Source organism: Sus scrofa, chromosome 13 (assembly GCF_000003025.6).
Source record: "Sus scrofa isolate TJ Tabasco breed Duroc chromosome 13, Sscrofa11.1, whole genome shotgun sequence".
In the NCBI taxonomy this organism is placed as follows: Eukaryota; Metazoa; Chordata; class Mammalia; order Artiodactyla; family Suidae; genus Sus; species Sus scrofa.
In genome coordinates, this window is record NC_010455.5 from 151,982,299 (window position 1) to 152,005,349 (window position 23,051).

Here is a 23,051-nt window from a genome sequence, read left to right on the forward strand (position 1 = left end):
GATCATCTGCAATATCCCTTCTAGAGCTTAAATTCTATTATTCTCTTTGAATATAAATTTTCTGAATTCCAAAACTATTTCCTTTTTTATGTTGTGGCATGACAACGTTCTTTAAAAAGTAAAATCACCAGGTATTTCACCTCTGATAATACTATAGAATACTAACTTTTTCAACTTTAGAGGTTTACCATCTGCTTAGAATAATTTAAAAAATAGTTAAGAAGCAAATGTAAATATGGCAATCTACTCGACAAAGAAAGAAGAGATACTTTTATCCTGGGCCATAACTTCACCGTTACAATTCAATAGAAATCAAACTGGGTACAGGGCAGGACGCAGTGGTACAAAGGCCAGGCCAGAAGCACCAGAGGCAGCGTAAGGGGGTGAGCAAGCAGGAGCCAGGCCTCCTTAGAATGAGCTGGAATGGAATGCCAACTCCAACACTTATCAGAAGAATGACCTTGGGCAAGTTGCCGAGCTTCTGAGACTCAATTCCCTCATCTAAAATGGAGATGATAATTCCTCCCTCACAGGCTGTGTCAAGGTAGAAAGAGAGGGACCACTGGATTCAACTGCTTTAAGAGAGGGTAGGAAGGAGTTCTACCTACTTATCCTCATGACTTTTTTTTCATACCCCATTTTAAATGAAAAACCAAAGTAAAGAGAAGCAAGTTCACAGTTTGTAACCCCATCCATTTTATATGCCTTCTTCAAGAAATACAGGCTCTGGCTTCTCCTCAAATTGCAATTTTTCAACAAACTTTTTCTTTAGCCATTAAATACTACACCTGTCTCAAAGTTGGTATAACTATTCGAAATCAAACTATAAAAATTAAATTGAAACAAATGGTATCTATTGAAACAAATATTCTACATAAATTTACTTTATGTCAGACCTTAAATCTGTTAAATAAAGGTTTCCAGAGCTCTAATGCAATCAATCTTTTATCATTCTCCCAAAATACTGTAATTAGCAGGTCTCTTTACTCTTGGGGAGCTTTGAGATAAGATCCTAACAAAACTTTTCTTGTATGTAAAATATTAATAGAATAATGGATATTTGGATAGAAATAGCTTCTCTTGTAGAGTTGGCAGCAGTGCTGTATCGAACTCTCTAACTGGCCTGTGAAACGCTCCTATTCCACAGAGTGCCAAGTTAAAATGTCTCAAATTTAAAAAGAAAAAAACTTTAGCACTTGCCCTCACTTCTTTGAAAACACTAGTTGATATCACCTTATAATATGAATGTCTTCCAAAAATGGGTGTAGCTGAGAAAGCTAGATACCAATTCATATTCTCCAATTAAATTTCATCATAATTTCAGAAATATGTCTCACAGGAAAAAAAAAAATGGCCCCAATACATAATCCAAATTTCACTTAAGAATCCTAATATACACTTCAAAGCACATTCTCTGTCAGTGTGAGGTCCCTATGCATTTAATTTTCCATCACAAGCTGTAAAAAAGTTAAGTCAAATGGACAGTCGTTCCACAAGATCTGAGAACACTTATTTAAATACACAAATAGATTTAAATGCACCAAGAATTTAAGGCCCATTCTATTGATATTTTATAGCCCACAGGGCATTAACAATTAAACAACCATACTGACTATGCCACTGTAGTTCCAGGTATTTACAATAACTTATCCAGTTGAAAGTAAGAAAAAGAAAAAAAATAACCTTAGTTTAAATAAGATAGATTCTGTTCTTCACAGTGGGCAGACCTCTAGAGGAAAACAGGGGTTTTGTCACAGGGCGGGGGAAAGCCACTGCAAACTCAGACAACAATGAACCTATTTCCTCATCTGCAAAACTGGGACTAATGATACCCTGATATCTACTTCACAGCATATTTATAAAGAGCCAATAAGATGTTGGTGAAATCAGTATAAACTCTAGACTGCACAACAAGGGTAAGACACAGATTACTATTGTGCCTGCAATGACTTAATGACCAAAAGGATGAGAGCAAAGAAGTTTTAACAGTTTAAGCCTTTATATGAAGAGTATGCTAAAGATGCAGGAGGGCTCTTGGGAAATTTTTATTCAGCTCTAGGAAGCTTGGGCAGACTGAACTGTTTTTTTGTAAGGGCAAAGGGGAACTTGCTGTGCTTACTACAAGACATCAGAAATGCAAATTAGAGCATAGTAATTTATTAATTGTGCAGATGTGAAACTGCTTTAAATAAATTTGCCCTAAATGAGACTGAACTGTGGTGGGAGGAAAGGGGTACCTGTCTCGACCAGAGTGTCAGAGCCAAAGAAGGATGCCTTCATCTGGCCAGCTTCTAAAGGAGAGAGCTAATGCCATAGCTGCTTCTCATGGGAAATGTCTGTTTTCCCCACCTCTGACCACTCCCACCAAAATGCATGACAGGTTTATTTTATTATGACCACAAAACAAGAACTTTTAACATCTTTTTAAAGAGGAAGTCTGAATAAGAAAATTGTAAAAATGAGAGGGAAAATACAAACCACTTTATCTGTTTATAAATAAATTCAGTCCTAATTATGATAGTATATATGAGGGTCATCCATGGTATATGCTGGCTTTGGTGATGAAGGAAGAAAACAAAAGATGACAGCATGTAAGAAATAATTCCAGGAGCTCCCGTCGTGGCTCAACAGTAACAAACACGACTAGTGTCCATGAGAATGCAGGTTTAATCCCTGGTCTCGCTCAGTGGGTTGAAGATGTGGCATTGCCATGAGCTGCGGTGTAGGCTGGCAGCTTCAGCTCTGATTCAACCCCTGGCCTGGGAACTTCCATATGCCACAGGTGCTGCCCTAAAAAAGAAAAGAAAAGATAAGATTCTGGAATTCCCACTGTGGTGCAACAGGATCAGTGCGTCTTGCAGCACCAGGATACAGGTTCTATCCCCAGCCTGGTACTGTGGGTTAGAGGATCTGGTGCCACAACTGTGGCACAGGTCACAAATGCAGCTCCCCTGGCCTGGGAGCTCAGTATGCCACGAGGCGGTAGAGAAGGAAAGGAAGGAGGGAGGGAGGAAGGAAGGCAGGAAGGCAGAAAGAATGAATTCTATCACAAACTCCATTTTCTTCATTGACAAAGTGTTGATAAAAGCATGTTAAGGAGTTCCCACCATGGTGCAGATTAAGAATCCAACGCAGCAGCTCAGCTTTCTGCTGAGGCGCAGATTTGACCCCTGGCCAGGTTCAGTGCTCAGTTGGGTTAATGGATCCAGTGTTGCCGTAGCTGTGGCACAGGTCACAGCTGCAGCTCAAATTCAATTCCAGGCCCAGGAACTTCCATATGCCATTCGGGGGGGGGGGCCATTTAAAAAAAAAAGAAAAAAAAAAGTATGTTAATAATGACATTTAAATAAACAGCTCAATACGATTTGGCAGTTGTGGTCACCAGAGCACCTCTGTGCAGGCAACACTGCCAAGGCTTAAAACCATGTCTGTGTTATGAGGTAATCCCAGTAACACTGGCTTTGCTTCAATCAGAGCAGGATTCATTTACAGGCCTCTGATCTTTACACCGATCCATTCCTGGTCATGCAGAGCCTCCTAAATCTACTATGTAGCATAAAACAGAGCAATTCAACAAAAATGAATCAGACACCTACTATACTATGTTCTATGCACTGTGGGTACAAAGACGAGTCAAATACAGATCTTATTTCTTTTCTGTAAGGCCGTACCCGAAGCAAGAGGTTCCCAGGCTAGGGGTCGAATCGGAGCTGTAGCCACTGACCTATGCCACAGCCACAGTAGTGTGAGATCTGAGCCACGTCTGCAACCTACATCACAGCTCATGGCAACGTCAGATCCTTAACCCACTGAGTGAGGCCAGAGATCGAACCTACATCCTCATGGTCGCAGACTCCCAGATCTTATTTAAGAAGGTCACAGTTTTTAAGATACGAGGATACCAAAGCTATTCCTCTGAGATGTTCTTGCTAACACTGTGACCGCCGCCCCTCCCCACACTGGCTGTATTTTTCTGCCCGCTTATAGCTAGTCTATCTCCATTTACCGTCCTACTTTAGGAAACTTCCTGGAATTTACCTTTTCATGCCTATCTCTGGCCTCCTGTTCTGCTTGAGGGAACCTCCTGGAATTTACCTTTTCATGCTTATCTCTGGTGTCTGCCAGATCCCTCCTGCTGAGTTGCACACTCTCTACACCACTAACTCAGTCAACTAATATTTACTGAGTCTCTACTATGTGGCAGGCACTTTTATAGGCAAGGGAGCTAACAGCAACAGACAAAAATTGTTTCTATTCTTATCAGATCCCTCTGTGCTAAGCTAGACTCTGTCCTCATCCCTACCAACCAGCCTAATTCTGCCTATTCATTCAACAGCATCCACCACGCTCCCATGTTTTAGATGCTGAAGATATAGCAGCGAGCAAGAAAAGTCCTTGATCTCATGGAATTCACCTAAGCTTGGTCTAATAATGGCCCAATTTTGCCCTATGGTTTCCAAAATGGGGTTCTTGAACCCCAAAACATGAACAAAACACAGTCCAATGGAGTAGGTAATAAGGAAATATAACTTTTCGTTATATTCAATTTATCTCTCGGCATTTATATTCTATTACATAAATAATAGCCCAGTATATGTAATTTATAAATAAACGTACCAAGAATTCATGCTCAGGAGTTCCCATCGTGGTTCAGCGGAAACAAATCTGACGAGCATCCATGAGGACACAGGTTTTGATCCCTGGCCTTACAGAGTGGGTTAAGGATCCAGTGTTGCCATGAGCTGTGGTGTAGGTTGGAGACATGGCTCAGATCCCGCGTTGCTGTGGGTGTGGCATAGGCCAGCGGCTGCAGCTCCGATTCAACCCCTAGCCTGGGAACTTCCATCTGCCACGGGTACAGCCCTAAAAAGACAAAAAAAATAAATAAATAAATGCTCAAGGAGTTCCCGTCGTGGCGCAGTGGTTAACGAATCCGACTAGGAACCATGAGGTTGCGGGTTCGATCCCTGCCCTTGCTCAGTGGTTTAAGGATCCGGCGTTGCCGTGAGCTGTGGTGTAGGTCACAGACGCGGCTCGGATCCCGCATTGCTGTGGCTCTGGCGTAGGCCGGTGGCTACAGCTCCGATTCAACCCCTAGCCTGGGAACCTCCCATATGCCGCAGGAGCGGCCCAAGAAATGGCAAAAAGACAAAAAAAAAAAAAAAAGCTCAAATTCCTTTCTTGAAGGGGGCAGCACTTAAAAAGTCCGGAGGCCATGGGCTTGGATGATGACACAACTGGAGGGAATTGTTTGGCCAAGTTAGGGTCAGCCTGGGCTTTGCACTAGGTTCATTTTCTCTCTGATAGACTCCAAGTAAGCACTTTGACAACCATTAAGCTAAACAACCAAAGTTCATGTCCATCCTAATTTCCCTCCCTAACAACCATATATATATATATATATATTCACCAACCCTGTGCACCGTGGATATTACAGCATCTTTACTTTCTATTCCACATTTGGTATATGTGTCACTGCTACACTAGAAACATCCTGAAAGCTAGAGCCATTACTGTTTTATTCTGCAAGCCCCAGAATTCCTAATATGGCTTTACACGTAATGGGTACTCAATAAATACATGTTGCATAAAATAAAGACAGTTCAATATATGGAATCCAGAACTACCAAACAGATATGCGAGAGCCCAGGCTGCTCTTCTTCGTAATGGTTAGTACTGTATTCCTTTATGTAGCTCCCCTCTGTGTACTTTACAGATCACTGACTACTGTTAGGACCTGGGAACAATAAAACTTCAAGTACCCACTGCTAACTGAAGATCAATTTGAAATACATATAAAGCATTCTGAAATTATAATTTGTCAATAAGAATATATGGTCAATTTTGAATTCTTAATGAAGAAAAGTACCAATCATTCTAATTCTTAAGACCTATATATGAGACTTTATGATCATCTGGCTTTATTTAAAATACATGTCAGGAATGGTACATAGAGTTAAATTAAAAATATATATATTAAAGAGCTCTTTCATGGTGCAGCAGGTTAAGGATCTGGTGTTGTTATGGAGGCAGCTTGGGTGGCTGCTGTGGTACAGGTTTGATCCTTAGCCTGGGAACTTTCACATGGCTTGGGGGCAGTCAAAAAAAAAAAAAAAAAAAAAAAAAAAACCACAATTGAAAAGAAATCCACCTCTGATTCATGATCACAATTCTTTACACAGTAAACTCACCACTATGTATGTGAGAGCAGAACCTCACGTGTGTAACTCTGCATATATTCCTCAAGACCTGTACCCAAAACATTTCAAGCTACAGAAAACTTTTGTATGGACTTAAATAATTCATGCAGAAGCTATATGTAGAAAAGCATCAAAAATGTTTTAAAAATCTGTGCCTGGGAGTTCTCTTGTGGGACAGCAGGCAAAGGATCTGGCATTGTCACTGCCATGGCTTGGGTCACTACTGTGGCACAAGTTCCAACCCTGACCGGGGAAATTCCTCATGCTGCGGGCCGCAGCCAAACAAACAAACAAAAACCTGGTCCCTACAACAAATCTAAATACGCTGTCTAGGATAACTAAGAATGTAGAGTACCAAATGATATGAGAACATACAAACCATATACAAAACTTACACAGAAGTTCAATACCATCATAAGGATTGGTAAATGAAATCCAAATACCTACTTCCATGACGCCAAACAGCCCTACAATAAAGAATCAAAGACTCGCAAATTATTTCTCTGTGTGTCTCTGTTACTCTTTGCCTCTTTAATGTGAACATTAAGGTCGTTACCAATGTAGTGAGCTTATGAAGAAATATTTTCCCAGATCAGTTTCTTCCTTAAGATTTCTTTTATGAATGTTATTTGTTTGTTATTAAAGCACCCGGGGTTGGTATCTGGAACACTGAGCACAGTACTTTAGAAACAAAATTTTTTAATCTAAACTGTGATGATGTCCAGAAATGACCCATCAAAAGAGGGCCACAAATAAAACTGTTGGGTGAAAACGCATACATTCTGAGGTGTGATAAAAACAAAAGTCATGATTTTAAAAAGTGATACTGAAGGTTTGATCAAGTCAAAGGGAAATCCAAAGATCAGAACCCAGATCGCCAAGCATAAAAGAGAACCAAACTCACAGGTGGCCTTCGGTTTACTAAGCCATGAGAGAAACCAAGGTTGTACATACAAGTTGAAAACATCCTGGAAAACCTGAAAACTGCTTGATAGAAGTATTGGGCATAATTTTTAATCCATAATCTCCTGTGGATAGCAAGTACATTTTCACATTTTTAGAATCTCATGTTGTGTTTAATAACAGGGCCTGAGAGCTTAATATACTTCTAACTAGTATAATTTACCTAAGAAGTATTAGCTATAGTAGTTTATAATATTTTTACTGGAATGTGTCTGAACATTAACAGTTCAAACTTATTGTAGTCAGTATACCTTTTCTTTGCTTCTGGCTGCACATGCATCACATGCAAGTTCCTGGGCCAAGGGTCAAATACAAGCAGCTGCTGAGGCAATGCTGGGTCCTCAACCCACTGCGCCACAGCAGGAACTCCTATTCAGTATACTTTTAACATGCTTTGGTAAACGTGAAATCCTCAAACACTTACCTTTACTTCAAAATATTGTCCTTCAGATAGTGACATTAACAGTAATAAAAAAAGGAAAAATAAAAATTTTAGGGAGTTCCCGTAGTGGCTCAGTGGTTAACAAACCCGACTAGTATCCATGAGGACGCAGGTTCAATCCCTGGCCCCGCTCAGTGGGTTAAGGATCCAGCATTGCCACGAGCAGTGGTGTAGGTCACAGACGCAGCTCAGATCCTGAGTTGCTGTGGCTGTGTTGTAGGCTGGGGGCTACAGCTCCAATTCAACCCCTAGCCTAGGACCTCCATATGCCATAGGTGTGGCCCTAAAAAGACCAAAGGAAAAAAAAAATTTGAAAAGTCCAAAACACTTGACTGAAGCTTAACTTTTTAATATAAATTGAAAACTTCATCAAAAAAAATCACTGGCCTTTTAGATAGACTAAAAGCCAAAAAGAATTCACTAATATTTAAATAAAAGCCACATTAGGGTTAAAAGTCTAATTTTTAAAAACCACTCCAGTGCTTTGGCCAAATTAGGTTAAAACCTTAATAACAATTAGGACAGATATAATGCCACAGGAAGAAACCCCTCCCATACTTCAATGTCCACCTCCTATGTTCGAATTAGCCAATTCTTCAGTGGTTTTTACTCAATATTATTTATACCATATCTGTTAGGAAATTAGCACAGAATAACTTATAAAATATCTATTTACATCTACTGGACTTTTCCAGCCAGTAAGAAGACATTTGCTTTGAGGGTAAAGGCTGTTCCATACTTATCTTTATATCCTCAAAGTTTAAATTGGTATCTAAATGAGTTTTAACAACTGTAGGCACTCAATCCATGACCTATAGTAAATTAAATTGGTAATAGTTTTTTCCACTTCAATCTCACCTACACTTGACCAAATTATTTAATATTCAAAATGTTCTTTGAACATTACCCAAGAAAAAAACAGGAAGGTTTTGGATACCATAAAACTTAGTTTACCAGCCTTCTTGAATGAGAATGGTATGGAAGTGGCTTATGTGATAAAAGGCAAGAAACGGAAACCTCACACACCTGGGTAAAATACCATAGGCTAGAACCAAGCAAGAGCACACTCTCATAAGATTATCATCCACAAAAGTTATTTTGCCCAAACAGAAAAATACTATTATTTCCATGTTTCATAGATCAGGGAAAAAGAAAAGCCATTTTAAAAGAAGAACGAACTTTGTATCGTCTATATCTGAATTAGGCTCTGATTTTGCTGAATCTGCAAAGATAAAAGAATTTAATTTCAGATGAATAGGGCTCTTAGTACCAAAAAAAAAAAAGCAACACAGTACTTTGTATTTTCTAAATAAGTTGCTACTTGTATATAAATAGATAATTTATAAAATCTCTTTTCACAGAAGAAATAAGCTTCTTGGGTAAAATAAATTAAAAGTACCCATAAGCCACTTCATCACCAGTAACTTTTGACTGACCTTCTATCTAATTCATGTTCCATCATTAGGCATTCTGAAATGAAGTCTGTGAATCTGCTTATTAATTTTTCCAGGAATACTGATTTCCTTTCCAAAGCTGATGTCAGAAAGCTATTTTATAATACTATTCATGTTATAATGTTAAATTCCTTTTGTAAAATATATTCACTAAGTGTTAAAAAGTGATGAGAAAAAGAATATATACATATACATATATGTGTGTGTGTGTGTATATACACTGAGCCAATTCACTCTACAGCAGAAATTGAAAAAACATTGTAAATCAACTACATACTCTGATAAAAAAAAATTTAAAAAGAGGTACATGGATGAACAACAACAGCAAAAGCACAGGGAGTTACCGTCATGGCTCAGCAGGAACAAACCAAACTAGTATCCATGAGGATTCGGGTTCGATCCCTGGCCTCACTCAGTGGGTTAAGGATCCAGTTTTGCTGTGAGCTGTGGTATAGGTTGCAGCACCACACGTTGCTGTGGTGTGGGCTTAGGTGGCAGCTACAGCTCCAATTCGACCCCTAGTCTGGGCACTTGCATATGCTGCAGATGCAGCCCTAAAAAGGCAAAAAAGTAGAGAATTAAAACATCACAGAATAATCAGTTAGAAAAGCTCCTCATGAAGAATGAATGAATGACTGCTACTCACGTACCAGCAGAATTAATAAAGAGTAAAACCAGTAACATGTAACTAGATATTTGTATACGAGATATACCAAATAGAAAGTTCACCAAATATCAATTTGTAAACTAAGTTTGAAGACTGTTTTGTCTTTGTGACCTCACAGATGAAAACTGCTAACAGGCCCTAACTCAGAGAATTTCTCATCTACCTCTTGTAAGGCTGAAAGAGAAAAGCGTTCCAAGCCCTATTCCTTCAAAATAAAGATGATTTCTCTTTTGGGACAAAGAACAACTGGAGGAAAATCTTGGCCAGCAGTTGCTTCAAACCTTTCATTTCTAACCTTTTTTAAGGTGGTCCTAAGAGCAGGACGAACCCAGGAGACTGTGGCACCACAGACAGGCATTGTAAGCCTGGCACTGTCACTTGCTAGCTGTGTAACCTCATACAAATCACTCAGCCTGGGACTTAGTTTTCTTGTCCTTAAGACAGGGTTCCCTCTTATCATAAAGTTGTTGTAAAAAATATAGTAATAAAAACAAACCCTATGCTTCGTAAGAAGGCCCTCAGTCCAAATTATTTTTCTCCTGCGGGGTATAGCTCAGTGTAGAGCAAATCATCTTTCTCCCTTCCTCCTAAAGTGAAATACTATTTGGGCAACTCTCCTCAAAACTGCCTTCAATTTCCCCTTTAAATGTAAATGAAACTGCGTAATCACTCTACCTCCCTAAAAAACAAAAAAGTTTGGATAAGGAATTTATTTCATAAAAACAACAGGTGCCTTTATTTCCCATAGTCCTATGAAAGGCTCCTCTCAATCCCTTCCTGTCACTCATACGGAGGGGACCGTGTAAGTCTCAGATTCACATATCAACAACTTTATTATGCGAGTAGTACTAAAAGGACGTAAAACTACAAACAAATCTTTAAAATCAAACAATGGTAAATTTTTTTTAAAAAAGTTCAACCCCACATAGCCATTCTCAGATATTTCTGGGCAGTATTACAGGTGCAGAGTAATGAATACAATAATTGGCTGAGAGAAACAGAACAAATGAAGAGGGAGGAGAGGGAGAATGGAAGGAAAGAACTGAAGAAAAAAGATAACTTCGGTAACTCAAAATATAATCAAAGTTTGACAGCTGGATGTAGAGAATTATTTTCTCATTTTGTTCCATGCTCCACCACATTCCCTCTGCAGTCAATGAGAACTCTACACTTGGGTGAGTTTTGAGAGGTGCACCAAACTGAAAAACAACTCAGCAATTTTTAATATTAAAAGAATCAGCATTGCTAATAAGACTCCCTCTGAATTACTCAATCTGTAGCTTTCCTACCAATGGATGTAGTTGAATCAGTAAATAATAAAAGACAAAAAGTTTCTTTAGCCGTTGACGGTTTTAATCGACCAAAAAAGTTTGTCTTAACCGTAATTATAGATCTGATGTAGCTATTACTTTATTCCTAGAGTGCCATATAGACTCTTCCTCATATCATACTTTTCATTTTTTCTTTTTAGAGTATTTTTGTTTGTTTGTTTTTTGGCTGCGCTAGTGGCATGTGAAAGTTCCTGGGCAAGGGACCCAAATTACACCACAACAGCAATCCAAGCCAGTGTGCTGATAATGCTGGATCCTTAACCCGCTGCTCCACAAAAGTAGAGTAGCCTTTATAAGAAATTAGAAGTACAGTGAAAGATCTTGACTCAGCATTTCACAGTTAATTATTGAAAATAAAGGCACCTAGAACCTCTATAAAATACAACCCAGAAACATTTTCACCCGAAGAGTAGACCCAAATTTATAGAAAACACTTTCTATTTTTTCTTTTTTTTTTTTCTTTTTCTTTTGTCTTTTTAGGGCCACACCCAAGGCATGTGGAGGTTCCCAGGCTAGGGGTCTAATCAGAGCTGTAGCTGCTGGCCTATGCCGCAGCCACAGGAACACCAGATCTGAGAAGCGTCTGAGATCTATAACCACAGCTCATGACAACGCCAGATCCTTAACCCACTGAGTGAGGCCAGGGATGGAACCCACAACCTCGTGGCTCTTAGTGGGATTCGTCTCCACTGCACCACGACGGGAACTCCTATTTTTTCTTTTTTGATAGAAGAAACAAGTAGCAAAACAATAAAAGAACTATAACCCCTTCATGAAACCTCTCCTAAGAGTAAATCATAATGAAAATAGCCTCAATTTTGTTCACTGTTACATGAAAAACATTCAACATGGTAGAAGTTTCAAACATTATAGGTATCAGTATATGTTTGTTTAATAAAACTAACAGGTACAACAAAAAAGGAATCACAATGTCAAAATGCATAGATGAGGTTCAACGTGTGTGTGCGTGTTTGTGTGTAGGTGTTTAAGTTTTCCTTACCTGGAAGCCTTTCATTCTGCTCAACTTAGGAGGCACAAACGATACTAAGTACTACCATTATTTCGCTTACCTGACTTTATAACCTCTGATGCCTTTCACTCTCATATTTGAAGCCACAGGGTTTCAACAGTTTGAATTATTACATTATGTTAAGATATCTTCCATGATCTAACTCCTTGCAATGAACTCAACATGTTCAGATGATCAGTGACCAAAATTAACAAAAGGATTTGCATTGAATTAAATGCACAGGAATAGCACGTAACTGCATTCTTCGGCCTAAGGAAGTTAATACAATAGGATCGCAATCCCTTATTTGAAACCCTTAGCTCCAAATCTGTTTCAGATTTTTGTGGGCTTTAAAAAGGTCCAAGGAGCATACGGCATATTCTATGTAACATTCCTAGCTAGATCTAGGATAACACCTCATAATCAAACATATCACTACTTGTACAGCAAAACATGTGAACGTTCTAGGTGGGCTTTATAAACTATTTTAAACAGGCCCATGACAGTCTGGGTCAAGTTTTGCCACCAAATGAGTTCTGATGTGAAACTTTTGGAGGAACAGAAACTTTTTTAGTTTTTCAGAGTTTTTTTTTTTTTTTTTAGATATAGGATTGTAAAATTTATATCCAATACCACTACACATCAAGGTACAAAGACATTTTCAATATATAGTTTATTAATTTATTAGAGATGAAAAAATATGGCAAATTAAAATTTAGCAAAGGAGAAAGATGTTCCTGGCACACACAACTTTAAAAATTAGGAAATACAAAGTATTTAATTTTAATTTATTCAAGTAAATTCAATTAATTTAGTTAAGAATACTTAAAAATAAATGTGTTAGGAGTTCCTGTCATGGCATCCGTGAGGACCAGGTTCGATCCCTGGCCTCGTTAAGTGGGTTAAGGATTGGGCATTGCCATGAGCTGTAGTATTGGTAGTAGATGTGGCCTGGAACCTGCTTGCTGTGGCTGTGGCATAGGCCAGCAGCTATAGCTCTGAGTGAACCCCTAGCCTGAGAACCTCCATTTTCTGCGGGTGCAGCCCTAAAAAGCAAAAAAAAAAAAAATTCTGTGTTAGAGATAATGAGCACTCAAGGAAGATAGTACTGTTTCAGAACCCAGGTGCCTGCAGTCAACTTGTACCTCCTTTGCATTTAACCACGTTGCATTTTCCCTAGCTTCTGATTTTCACGCTGTTCAAGATTTCAGGGACTTGGGCTCTTTCCCATTCATCTTCTCCTTAGTTTGCCCCTCTTTTTTATTTAAGTGCCATTTTGTGTGATATAATTTGTTACGCCCTTCAGATATAATGCTTCTCAATACAATGTCTTACCAGAGAAGTAAGTTTTAATTGGTTGTGAGGAGTGCCCCACGTAATTAGTTATAAAAACTTTACTACAGTTTATAAAGGATTTTACATGTTTATGTATGGGTGTATTCAAGGTTTTCAGTATAATATCATTCTTGCTTGTATTCTGATATACCTTCTTGATAGAGAAAGATGTAGCTTTATCACACTGTGAACTACCTATAAAACTCACAGCATAACTTCTCTGTCTATAACCAGGAAAATCACCGTGTTCCATGTGTAAAACATCAGTTACATGTGTCTTGGTAGAAAAGTTCAACAACTGATGCTCTAAGACACTCCAAGATATATCCGTTACCAGAGAGTACTGTCAACTAACCACTTAGACATATGTATCCTGCTGTGTGCTATGTCTTTTTAAAGAGGTAGAGAATCACTGTCCAAACGTGAAAAGGCACCATACTTAAATGTGGCATGCCTCAGTTCCTTTTTTTCCTTCTGATTATTCTTATTATTCCCTTCAATAAATACTTGCTTGTCAAGCACCTCATATCCACTTAAAAACATACCAGTTCTTCATGATACCAGGGTTGAAAATTAGTTTTGAGGAAACAGCTTTGAGAAATTTCAAACTTAGTTGGAGTTGGCGTGAGGTGAGATGTAACTATAAAAACATATACTATTGGGTGCTAACTGTGGATAACTGTCATTACAGACATTGTCTTGTGAAAATCTCATTCTGCTGCATAGTAAATATTAAGATGCCCTTTTGCACATATGATAGTTTAATAAATTAATAAACTTAATGATAAGTTTATTCTGAATGACATGCCCAAAGTCCCTCAGCTTATCAGCGAGAGGAGGCAGGAGTGAAAGAAACCCAGGGCCCTTTGGCTGCAAAGCCTCTGCTCCTTGTACTACACCTGCTACTATGGGACATCTATAGAGAGCGATGAGGACCCTCTGAGCATGCAAACATGCTGGCTGAAATACAGACAGAGTCTTGAAGCTCTGAAAGAGATCTCAGCAGTCAAGAACCCTAATCCCACATTCATTGAGTGACATCAACTCAATCTTTAGCCATCAGCCCCTTATCCCAAAGTTCCTGCAAGTGTGGCAGGGGACCGACCCCATACCTGCCTCAGAATCACCCGCAATACAAGTTAAAATGCTGACTCCTGGGCCCTACCCCAAATACACTGCCAGAATACAAGGATGGAGGTCTGAGGACTTGGATTTTTTTTTTGGGGGGTCTTTTTAGGGCCACGCCTGCAGCACATGGAAGTTTCCAGGCTGGGGGTTGAATCAGAGCTGCCAGCCTATACAACAGCCACACAAGATCCAAGCTGCATCTGCAACCTACACCGAAGCTCACAGCAACGGAGGGAGCCTTTAACCCACTGAGCAAGGCCAGTGATTGATTCGCATCCTCATGAATACTAGTCAGCTTCGTTACCGCTAAGCCACGACAGGAACTCCAGGACTTGGATTTTTTTTGCAAGCACTCTAAATTGGTGTTTTTTAAACTGTACGTCAAAATGAATTTAGCAAATGATACCCTGTATTTTTTTTAATAAAATACTTTAGAACAGATTCGATTTATAAAGATTAAAGAGGAATAGAATATATCAGAGGGCACTACTCTTAGTACTGTTTTGTTCCAGGCTTTCTATATTGGAATTCTAAATTGGAATTTAAAAAAAGTATTTCTTACCATACATCTCAAAAACATTTGAGAAATACAGCTGCTTTAAACAACTTTTTTCCTCATTCTTACTTGTCCTCTGAAATAAGTTACTATCTTTTATTTAATTATTCCCTTTATAAAATATCCAAACTTCTATGTCCTTTTCAGGATCTGTTATTCCAATCAATGAGTTTCTGATTTATTCCCTGATCTTTTCACCCAAGGGCTATATTTAACTATTGGTTTAATTATTCAATCAATATTTTACAATATTTTCATTTTTCTAAGATTTCATAAAATCCAACTCATTCTTATTTTCGCTTTGTATTTTATACAACCTCCTCACTATCAGAAGTTATTTCACTAGCTAGCTAGATCCTTGAACTGACTCACATATTTTAATTTATTAAGTTTAGATTTTAGAAGTTGTGTCAATGCTTCATGGTCTATATTTAATACTTTTAAGTCTTTCATTCCCTTAGTCTTTCATTTTCTATTTATATATACTTTTAGGTAGATTCTTTACTGGCTTGCCTTCTTTTGCATTCCCATTGTGTAACTGGTACTTGTTTCAATTCCCATGTTATTTCTTTCTTTGAAAGAAAAAAAAATGAAAAGTTCCCATTCATACATGAGCATTTTCTGGGTATATCCTTACAAGGAAGTGCAATTGCCTTCTAAGGGATAATATGAACACACGAATGTTGAGTGAAGATGTACTCAAAAAGTGCTTTCCTCAGATATTACTTAAAATGTAGAAATCTCTACAGTTTGACATGGTATGTGATGACTGCCCTTGAGGTAGTACAAACCCACTGATTGAATTAGAGTCACAGAATCTTCAAGCTGGAAGAGCATCCATTCAGTCTTTAGCCTTAGACCTTACTACCTTCAGAGTAATGCTTCTCCAAATGTGGCCCAAGAACCACCTGCATTCGATTTACTTGGGGCATTTGAGAAAAATGAAGCAGTGAAATCACAAAGTTTTGTTTTCATTTCACAGCGAGAAGGAAGCTGACTGAAAATACAGAAGAGATACCTGTATTTTGTACTCAGACCTATTTTAAAAGGTGCCCTTGGTGTTGAAATGTTAAAAAACAAGGTGGACTTCAAACTACAAGTTCAAGAAAAGTGTCTTAAGCTAAGCACCTGCTTAAGTTTAAATCTTAAAATATGGGCATGCCACACTGGCGGTGATGTAATATGCCAAAATTAATTGCTTATATTTAATACTTTACAACATTTAAATATCACAATTTTAAACATTTCTGCACTCTTCTAATAAACTAATAATTTCAAGGCCCTCCTTTAACACAGCAAAAACATGCACATCTATAATAAGGCTATTTTCAAAAAGTTTTAATAAGGTTGAGCTGTGAAGTCTTTATTACTTCTATTAAAGATTTCTAATATGAAAGTAATTGATATTCATGGTAAGATCCCATTAAAAATACAGCCCCTGCTTTACCCATGCTCTTTATGAAATATATGAAAACATAAATGTGAAATATGTTGGCTGATGATTAATAATTAGAAATTATGTTTGTAATTTCATGAAAAATATGGCTTTATAAATACTTTAGCTGCTAAGTTAGATTTTCATGTGTTGCGCCACATTATTTTAAGGCTGTTGTTCCTTCCTTTTAAACTATATACAAAAAATCTTATCAATTACATAGTTACAGCACAAGCAAACCATAATTATATGTTCATCCTAGCTTTCACTCAAAGCTATGTTCTAAATTCAATGTCTAAACAAATCTCCATTTCATGGATTAAATATAAAGATCAGGTCTATAAGGTCAAAGGTGACATATACTTTTCAAGATGTATAGCAGAGCCAGATATTTATTAAAAGCAGAGCTATCTCACAAACTTTTTTCTTTTTTAATGGCTGCACCCACAGCATATGAGAGTTCCCTGGCCAGGGGCTGAATCTGAACCACAGCTGTGGCAACACTGGAACCTTTAATCCACTGTGCAGGGCTGGGGATTGAACCCACACCTCCGTAGCAACCCAAGCCACTGCAGTCAGATTCTTAACTCACTGTGCCACAGTGGGAACTCCACAAGCTCTTTAACTTGGAACTTTTATTTTAAATTTGGAAAAGAAAATCAAGATGGATTTAAAAATAAGAAAGGTGTCAAAATTGCAATTTTTTGTTAGTATTTAAGTCTCTAGTAAAAGATTCTTCCTAAAACGGCCACAGCACCTCCAAAGATATGCACGAAGAAATATAGATGAAACCCTTTTTCAATAGCTGGTATTAAATGTGAAATGCTAATTAAGACTTCAATTTCAGAACTTAATAGAGAAAGGCAGAATAATAAAAGGGGAAGTTTTGAGAACTCTTGGCAATGTAGAAGCAAAACCTTTATCTCTAAAATCTTATTTTGATAATTAAGCCTCAAATCTAGGAGTTCCCTGGTGGCTCAATGGGTTAAGGATCCAGTGTTGTCACTGCTGTGGCTCTGGTCACCTCTGTGGCTCAGGTTCAATCCCTTACCTGGGAACTTCCACATGCCACAGGCGTGCAGCTAAAAAAAAAAACCCTCAGATCTAATTATTTGCATTTTAGACACAAATAATTCATTGTGGGGATGACTTTTTAAAATCACTACTTCAAGTTTTACACTATAAAAACTACTCTGACTTCAAAGACCAAGACTTTTCTTAAAATAGCGTTTTAATGAAGCAATTATGTGATATCTCAAAGAAATACAAGAGTTCTTCAGATCACTTTTATTCTGGAAATAAATGATCCCTTTTTTTAAATTTGAATTGGTCAAATATATTTCCATGGGGAAAGAACTAACATTAAAAGTTTGCTCCAGTGAGCAAAATAATGTGCCTCACATGTATAAATGTGGTGTTCTTTAGTAATCAGGAATGCATCTTGAATACTCTTGCCATATGTTCAAAAATGAAAAACTTCTCTTGTAAACAAGCTTTAAAAAAAAAAAAATCAGACACTGAAATCCTCATATTTGGTGTGCACTGATTTCATCTTACAGACCCATCTCATTCTCATCACTCCGATTGGCCTATTTTGCATGTGACGTATTAAGAGGTTCTCCTATCTGAAATAACACGGTATTTTACATCCCATTAAAATGTTAGAGAGCTTTTACTATATATCTTCTAATGTTATCAGCAATGTGAAAGTGTATTTTGCTGTCATACAGAAACTACCAGAAAGGCCTTGTTTTCCAACTCAATTCCTCTCAATAAGAACACAATCTTTTAGTAATGTACACAATATCCTGGAAAGCCAGGAAACAAACCAAACAAGGTCCCTTTTCTATATCTGTTATGGAAAATTCAAGTCCATTTTCATTCACAAAATACAGTCTCTATCTTCACTATGGTAATATTACAAAACACCAAAGCTGATTTACACAATTTAGTACAACCAGTTTCCTTAACATATCAGAGTACCTGAGGGAGATGTTTCTTACAATTGAGGGCAAAATTACATGCTGGCTTTCTGCAGATTGGGCTCACCATGCTGTTAAACCCTCAGTTTTCAACCTGACAGTTACTTCTCACAAACAAACTTTTCAGGCACTTACTGTTCCATATTTTACTTCACCAATTTTTCTATTTGGGGGGCATATATCTGAAAAAGGCACTAGCAGATTTCAAAGTCGCTATTTATTATATATACAGATTGTTAAAATGTACTCAATTTCTCCAAAGACATAAATTTTGATGAAAATTATAATCAATTAGGACACAGTTATTTGCCTTTTGAGTCATGCTGGTACACTAAATGCTAGATATACTACACTGCCCAGTCCACCCTTCCCCACTACAAGTAACTGTCACAAACACCACTAGTTACCCAAGAAAAGAGCAACCAGGAAAGAGAAAGCAAATGTCAGCCACTGCAATTTAGAGATCTTCTGTGCAATGTTTCCTTGGGTTTTTAATAGTTCTCTCCACTCATAACCTGCAATCTTTCTACAATATTACTTAGCATTAATTTTCCTAAGTCTTCAACTCTGTAAAATTTCACTATCAATTAAAATAATAAGTTTTCATATGACACTTGCAGAAAAATACAAAATGTATATCTAAACTATCTTAATAATAATTGCAGGTGAATTCTAAATACTAAAAATTATAAATTGACTTCTGCTATGGGAAACTCAGTGAGACAAGCTTTCTGGGCTGCTGCAACCCCAATAAGGCATCTTATGTGAACAGTAAGGACCCTTATGTCATTACTAATAACCATCAAGCTTCCTTGTATGAAGAGTTTGCATACTTACCCAAGAAGGCAAATGGAAAGTACACAGAGAGGAAGATGAACTGCGGCAAAGCCTTTGTCATATGGTAGTGACCTATAAAGTATCAAATAAAGGTACATCATCAGTAAGGTAGAGCTTTACAATCGAGTCCCAACTCTGCAACATCTATATGAAGGAAGGATCCTGAAACCCAGGAGTCCATCTCCCCACCAAACCCTCCCTCTCTCTACCCTCAACCCTAGAAACGAACTGTGGGGCAACGAAGGCAAAGAAGCCCCTGGTATTCAAAGGGTAGAGGCTGAGGGTAGCCCAGGTGGCATTCTAGGGTGTCTCCAGCACCCGTGCTCCCTATTCCCGGTACATTTGAGGCAGAAAGTTGATCCATTCTACAAACCCAAAACCCACACCGCGATTATTCATCAACTTGCACAAGTGATCACCGCCCCCAGGACAACTGCACCAGTAACCAAATCATGGCAATTGATAGGCACGTCCGAGACTCCCCGGTGCCCAGGACCCGGCTAGAGGTAGCAGGGCGAGGGCAGAGGGTCCAGGTAGCGCTGCCCTCAGCCCTGCAGACCTGGGCGGCCACAGCCGTCGCCCAAACGCTCGGCCCCGGTCATAATCCCGAGATTGGAGATCGGAACCAAACGGGGAAACACATTCGCCAGAGCCCCTGGCGTCAAGTGCAGGGCCACCAGGTCTTCGAGGTCGAGGTGGGGGGAGCTAGGAAACGGAGAGGGAGAAAGGGAGGGAGGGATCCCACCCTGGCTTTGTTGCTGGTCACCATCAAGTTTGCATCTTAGTACAAAATGTCGATCTTAAAGGCTGACAAGACAGAGGCAGAGGGAGAAAGAGAAAGGGAATAGAGTCCATCTTGCTTTGGGGAAGAAGGGGGAGAAAAAAAATGAAGTGCAAATCCCACACTCTGGGCGTAAAAGTCTGCTAAACACCTTTCCATAACGGAGGAGCAACGAGTAGGGTGTCCCCGTCCCCGTGCCCGCTCGAACTGGCGGTAGTCTGGGCAGAAAACGCCTCCATCTCCTCCTCTTCCTCCTCCTTCCCCTCCTCCTCCCCGTCCTCCTCCTCCCGCGGGCCCCGGCGAAGATCCCGCCGCCACCGCCGCTGCCTCCGCTGCCCCCCGGGGAGGCACCGCCGCCCGGCCCGGCGCTGCCATTCCGGGGTTGGACCGCGCGGCGCGCGTGGGGCCGGGAGCGGGGTGGCCACGCGGGGACGTCCGTGCCGGAGAGCCCCCTGCGCCCCCTCACCGCGGGCTGGCTACAAAAGTCGCGCGAGCAGAGGTGACGGCGGCGCGCAGGAGAGGGGGCGCGCGTGGGGCCCCACGCCGCGAGTGGGCAACCCCAGGGGATGGCGAAGAACGCCCCTCCCCGCGCGGGGAAAGTACCCCAGTCCCCGGCAGCCCGGCGTCCGCGGCGGGGAGACAAGAACTGGACGTGTCATTAGCAGGACAGGCAATGGTTTCAAAGCCCCAGGCCAATGACCATTAGCAGAGGCTGAGATCGCTCCGTCCCCATCCCCCACCACCTCCACCCACCTTCCCCTTCGCAACCCCCCCCTTCCACCCCACCTCGCGAAACTTTTCAACGAGATCCACCTGGACTAATTTGTCCTCAGTTAAAATATTGACTAGACCCTACACACCAGGAGGGAAGGGGAATGCACGCTTTATTTTCCTTTCTACAGAAAGGAAAGCAAAAAATAGCTTCTCTCTCCGTCTCTCCCTCTCCCCCCCCCCCGCCCCTGTCGTACATGTTGTGTCTTAGCTTTTTGCATCGTTTCGTTTTACCTTCCTCATTTAGCTGAAATGATCGCGGATATTTCACATATAAACGTGTTCCAGATTCTTGGATTCAGGCTCCTTGTAAATTACAGGACTCGGGTTTGGTCTCAGTTACGTTAAGTTTCATACAATACCAAAAAATTGAAAAAAATAATAATAAATTTCTGAGGGTGAGCGAGCGAGACGAGGTGGAGGAGGAAAAGAAACCTCGAGTCTGATTTCTGTAATTTACTAGCGACCCGGATCGCAGCAAATAACAGTGTAACACGAGTGTGGCTTAAGAGGGCTGGGGAGCTCTTTCTAGAGGCATCGACCCCATCCCCGGATAAAGGATCTGCAAGTTTTCTGTCATCGCGACCATGCAATGCCATAACTTACCTTCAGAATTAAGACTTTAAACAGCCAAGGCCTTCCTCCTCCCCTCCACCACCACCACCCCCAGCTTCGCCCTCTCCACCTTAAACTTATTGACACAACATAATCCCACATTCAAGCAAAATCCTGACACAGCCTCCCTCCTCCTCTTCCCCCTCCTCTCTTCCCTCCCGTTCTCTCGTTCTCTCTCCCCCGTTCTCTCTGGTTCTCTCTCTCTCTCTCTCTCTCTCTCCCTCTCGTCCCCCCCCCCCCCCCGCGCCGGCTTTCCCTCCCTCTTCTCTCTCCCCTTCTCCCTCGCCCTCTTCCCCCTCTCTCCCTATTCTTCCTCCTAGCCACTCTGGCACTAAAACAGCACTTTCTCTACTCGCCGCGCATTTGGTTAAGGGTGGGGGGGTGAGAGGGCACCGATCTCCGGGGCCGGAACACCCAAATCCCAACTCTCCAGATGAACGAGCAACTGGGCTGCTGTTCCCGGTCACCGACGCACACGAAACGTTCAATAAATACACTGAGGGTTGGCTCCTCGTACCTTCCTCCCCTGCCCCGACTCCCCAGGCCCCACCTCCCCGGCAGCCGAGCCCAGGCTGGGCTCCACGTACTTTCGCCGAGATGAAGTTTGGGGCTCCCCGGGCGGCCACGAGCCGCCCGCCGGCATGAGGGCTCTGTTGTTGTTTTCCTCGGGCTGCTCCTGCCTGCGCCCCGGCTCCCGTGCCCCTCTCGGGCGGCGCTGCCTGTGTGCCGAGAGGTGCTGGTTGCAAACGCAGCCTGGCACCGGCTGGCCTACTACTCCCCAGCCCGGCCCCCAGCCTCCCGCCCGCAGGGCACTGCCTCTGCGCCCCCCGCCCCCCGCCGGCGCGGCCGCCGCGACCCTCGCCCCCGACCTCTCCCGACCCAAAGTTTTGGCGGAGGGGGAAAGTGCCCGGGGAGCGGGCCGGCTGGCGGCGGCTCCGGACGCGCGGGGTTCCCTCCGTCTTCCTCAAGTCCAGCCTACCGGCTGCCGCCGCCGCCGCCGCCGCTGCTCCTGCCGCGGAGTCCTTGGGGCTGCAGCCCGGCGGCTCGCAAGTGAGTAGGAAAACAGAAAGTGAGGGGAGAGCGCCCGGGAAGGGCTGGGAATGGGGGGCTCTTACCTCGCGGGCTCGCGGGGCGTGAGGGCGTGTGTGTGGCTCGCCCTCAGCGGCCAGTCAGGGGTTCTCTATGGGAAAGTGGAGAGGAGCTCGCTGAGCCGCTCTGCCTCCGCTTCACTGTACACTGCTCCACATACAGTACATGCAACCCGGAGAGACTGAAAACACTCATTTTATATAAGGCAGCCTGCCATTGGCCCGTGCCGTGACGGACAGGCCGCGCGGCCAAACAGAAGACCCGTTACACCCAAACACACGCACACATACACACATTTTACAGAGACACACAAAGATCATCACATTTTCTATTTTCTAATGTTCGGGACCTGTAGACAGTAGGAGAGGACAGGTAGAGAGGCCCAGCAGAGTGGGTTGAGGGGCAAAAACCCTGTCTGCACCAAGTTGCAAGGCTTGAAACTGGTGTCCTTTTGAC

The 23,051-nt window shown here is 41.2% G+C and overlaps 1 protein-coding gene across 21 annotated transcripts in view; it reads right to left on the reverse strand.

Annotated features, from left to right (window-relative positions):
- Window positions 1–22,793, reverse strand: part of BBX (BBX, HMG-box containing) — a 286,716-nt gene extending 263,923 nt beyond the window's left edge. For 3 of the 21 annotated variants that reach the window (XM_021070468.1, XM_021070469.1, XM_021070466.1), the window contains exons 1-2: window positions 22,622–22,780; window positions 19,340–19,411 (exon numbers count right to left, since the gene is read on the reverse strand). The gene's annotated coding sequence lies outside the window, so the exon portion shown is untranslated. Of the gene's footprint in view, window positions 1–19,339; window positions 19,412–21,125; window positions 21,638–21,899; window positions 21,974–22,093; window positions 22,263–22,485; window positions 22,559–22,621 lie in introns of those variants that run through there. The other 18 variants (XM_021070479.1, XM_021070471.1, XM_021070482.1 and 15 more) reach the window with 13 other exon arrangements.